Below are 4,207 nucleotides of genomic sequence, written 5' to 3' on the forward strand. Positions count from 1 at the left end.
TTTTGATGTGGTGGCAACACTTTTTGTTTTCTGAATGAATGCTTGAACAGTGCATATGTCTTTTAAAGTTGTTGTTTATGACTGTTAAATATGTTGGCTCTTGAAAGAATGATGAAAAGGAGAAATGTTATTTGATAATTTAAAAAATCATAAAAATAATTCTTGAAGCAAGAAAAAGCAGTGAATACAAAAGCTTGCAGAAAAGAAAAAAAAGAAAAAAATGCGAAAAAAAAGAGAAAAAGAAAAAGCAAAAGCAAGCACAAAAAGCCAAAAGCTCTTTAAACCAAAAGGCAAGAGCAAAAAGCCAATAGCCCTTAAAACCAAAAGGCAAGGGTAATAAAAAGGATCCAAGGCTTTGAGCATCAGTGGATAGGAGGGCCTAAAGGAATAAAATCCTGGCCTAAGCGGCTAAACCAAGTTGTCCCTAACCATGTGCTTGTGGCGTGAAGGTGTCAAGTGAAAACTTGAGACTGAGCGGTTAAAGTCAAGGTCCAAACCAAAAACAAAGTGTGCTTAAGAACCCTGGACACCTCTAATTAGGGACTTTAGCAAAGCTGAGTCACAATCTGAAAAGGTTCACCCAGTTATGTGTCTGTGGCATTTATGTATCCGGTGGTAATACTGGAAAACAAAGTGCTTAGGGCCACGGCCAAGACTCATAAAGTAGCTGTGTTCAAGAATCAATATACTGAACTAGGAAAATGAATAACACTATCTAAACTCTGAGTTCCTATAGATGCCAATCATTCTGAACCTCAATGGATAAAGCGAGATGCCAAAACTATTCAAGAGGCAAAAAGCTACAAGTCCCGCTCATCTGATTGGAGCTAAGTTTCATTGATATTTTGGAATTTATAGTATATTCTCTTCTTTTTATCCTATTTGATTTTCAGTTACTTGGGGACAAGCAACAATTTAAGTTTGTTCTTGTGATGAGCGGATAATTTATACGCTTTTTGGCATTGTTTTTACATAGTTTTTAGTATGATTTAGTTAGTTTTTAGTATATTTTTATTAGTTTTTTATTAAAATTCATATTTTTGGACTTTACTATGAGTTTGTGTGTTTTTCTGTGATTTCAGGTATTTTCTGGCTGAAATTGAGGGACCTGAGCAAAAATCAGATTCAGAGGTTGAAGAAGGACTGCAGTTGATGTTGGATTCTGACCTCCCTGCACTCAAAGTGGATTTTCTGGAGCTACAGAACACCAAATGACGCGCTCTCAATTGCGTTGGAAAGTAGACATCCAGGGATTTCCAGCAATATACAATGATACATACTTTGCCCGAGTTTAGATAACGTAAACTGGTGTTGAACGCCAGTTCCATGCTGCATTCTGGAGTTAAACGCCAGAAACAGGTTGCAAAGTGGAGTTAAACGCCAGAAACAGGTTACAAACTGGCGTTCAACTCCAAGACAAGCCTCTACACGTGTAAAGCTCAATGCTCAACCCAAGCACAAACCAAGTGGGCCCCGGAAGTCGATTTCTGCATCATTTACTCATTTTTGTAAATCCTAGTAACTAGTTTAGCATAAATAGGACTTTTTACTATTGTATTTACATCTTTAGTTTCATCTTTAGATCACGTTTGGGGGCTGGCCATTCGGCCATGCCTGGACCTTATCACTTATGTATTTTTAACGGTAGAGTTTTTACACTCCATAGATTAAGGTGTGGAGCTCTGCTGTTCCTCATGAATTAATACAAAGTACTACTGTTTTTCTATTCAATTCAAACTTATTCCTTCTCTAAGATATCCATTCGCACCCAAGAACATGATGAATGTGATAATTATGTGACGCTCATCATCATTCTCACCTATGAATGCGTGCCTGACAAACACCTCCGTTCTACATGCAAACAAGCTAGAATGAGTATCTCTTGGATATCTAATACAGATGACTGAGTCTGAGATATTAGAATCTTTGTGGTATAAGTTAGAACCCATGGATGGCCATTCCTGAGATACGGAAAGTCTAAACCTTGTCTGTGGTATTCCGAGTAGGATCTAGGAAGGGATAGCTGTGACGAGCTTCAAACTCGCGAGTGCTGGGCGTAGTGACAGACGCAAAAGGATAGTAAATCCTATTCCAGTATGATCGAGAACCGACAGATGATTAGCCATGCAGTGACAACGCATTGGACCATTTTCACAGAGAGGATGGGATGTAGCCATTGACAACGGTGATGCCCTACATAAAGCTTGCCATGGATGGGAGTAGGAATGATTGGATGAAGACAGCAGGAAAGTAGAGGTTCAGTGGAACGAAAGTATCTCTATATGCTTATCTGAAATTCTCACCAATGAATTACATAAGTATATCTATCCCAGTTTATATTTTATTTATGTTTTTATTATCAATTCACCATAACCATTTGAATCCGCCTGACTGAGATTTACAAGGTGACCATAGCTTGCTTCAAGCCGACAATCTCCGTGGGATCGACCCTTACTCACGTAAGGTTTATTACTTGGACGACCCAGTGCACTTGCTGGTTAGTTGTATCGAAATTGTGAAAAAGAACTAAAATTATGAACGTGCGTATTAAGTTTTTAGCGCCGTTACCAAGGAATGAACGATCACAATTTCGTGCACCACATGCAAAGTGGAGAAATCATGAAAAGCCAAAGATTTGGGATGCACTCATCCATGCGCACGTGCAATAAACGCGCATGCATGGATCGTAAAACTCCATAAACGCGCACGCGTGCTGTACGCGTACGCGTCATTGCTGGCACGTGATTTTTAAGTGAAATCGTGCCTGGCGAATTGAGAGGTGACCCTAGCTCAGTTTGGAACTGAATTTTGGCGCCAAAACACTTAAAAGGACCAAGGATTGAAGGGGATTGGATCATTGAATCATTCCATCACATTAGGAATTAGTTTTTGGCTTTAGTTTAGTTTCTAGAGAGAGAAGCTCTCTCTTCTCTCTAGAATTAGGATTAGGTTTAGGTTAATAAGCTTAGATCTAGGTTTTAATTCATGCTTTCATCTACTTTTACCTTTCAATTCTTTGTTGCTACATCTTATTCTTCTATTCTCTTGTTGTAATTTCCTCAATTGTGTCTCTATACGTTGTTGTTGATCCACTCTTTTTCCTTTTATTTTCTTTTAATGCAATTTGAGGTAATTCATGTTAATTGTGCTTTCTTTGCTTGTTGTTGTTAATTCTTTGCAATAAATTATTGTTAGATTTCATTCTTGTTATCAATTTACTATGCTTTCCTTTTATACCTTCCAAGTGTTTGTCAAAATTCTTGAAAGGATGTTAGAGTAGAATTTTATGTTCTTGGCTTGGGAAGGTAACTTAGGAATTCTTGAGTTACTAATGTCCAAGTGTTTGATAGTTGGTAGTCATTGACTCTAGCTCTCATTAATTCAATTAGTGAGTAAAAACAAAGAAAAAGGCTAGTAAAACTAGGCTAAGATGACTTGTCATCAGCATGCACCGAGGACGGTGAAATCTTTAAGTGTGGGGAGGTCGATACCGACTTCCGTGGGTTAGTTATTTCCTATCCCAACACCAATCGTTTATTTTTCTTGTTAGTTGTTGCATTTCCATGTTTGTTTGCATGTATGTCTTACTTGGTTAAAGTAATGAGTTTCTTTTCAAGACCCTATTTTACAGCATTTCACTAATTTAAATTGAAAACTTGTGTTAAACTTGTTTGAAGATTATAAATTGGAACATGAAGTATAGCTAAGAACACACAACCTGTGAGATTTGAGCTTAATTACATGGTTACATTATTTAACCATAATATTTTATTCTTGTGTATTTTCTTCCCTATGACTGCAATTTATATTTTGTTCCATTCTATATGTCCATTATTTAGTATATTTACATGCTTGCATATGATTGAGGCATTAAATTTTTTTCATTAGCTCACTTATCCCAAATAGCCTACCATTACATTTATCCTTGCTTACGACTTTGAGCCTTTTAATCCCCCTTTGTTCTATATTTTACCACATCACTAGCCTTAAGCGAAAAAATAAATTAATTACCCCAAGAAAATCTTTGGTTAGCTTAAGATAGAGATTGTGTGTTAATTAAGTGTGGGAACTTGGGTTGATGAAAGTGTACAGTGTTTCATTGACAAAATATTGGGAATTTGGGTGCATACTCATATGAGACCAGAAAAATTAAAAATCCATGTGCATTGATATGTTATGTTTGCTTTTATATTTTAATCAAAAAAAA

The sequence above is a fragment of the Arachis ipaensis genome, chromosome B04 (assembly GCF_000816755.2).
Source record: "Arachis ipaensis cultivar K30076 chromosome B04, Araip1.1, whole genome shotgun sequence".
In the NCBI taxonomy this organism is placed as follows: domain Eukaryota; kingdom Viridiplantae; phylum Streptophyta; class Magnoliopsida; order Fabales; family Fabaceae; genus Arachis; species Arachis ipaensis.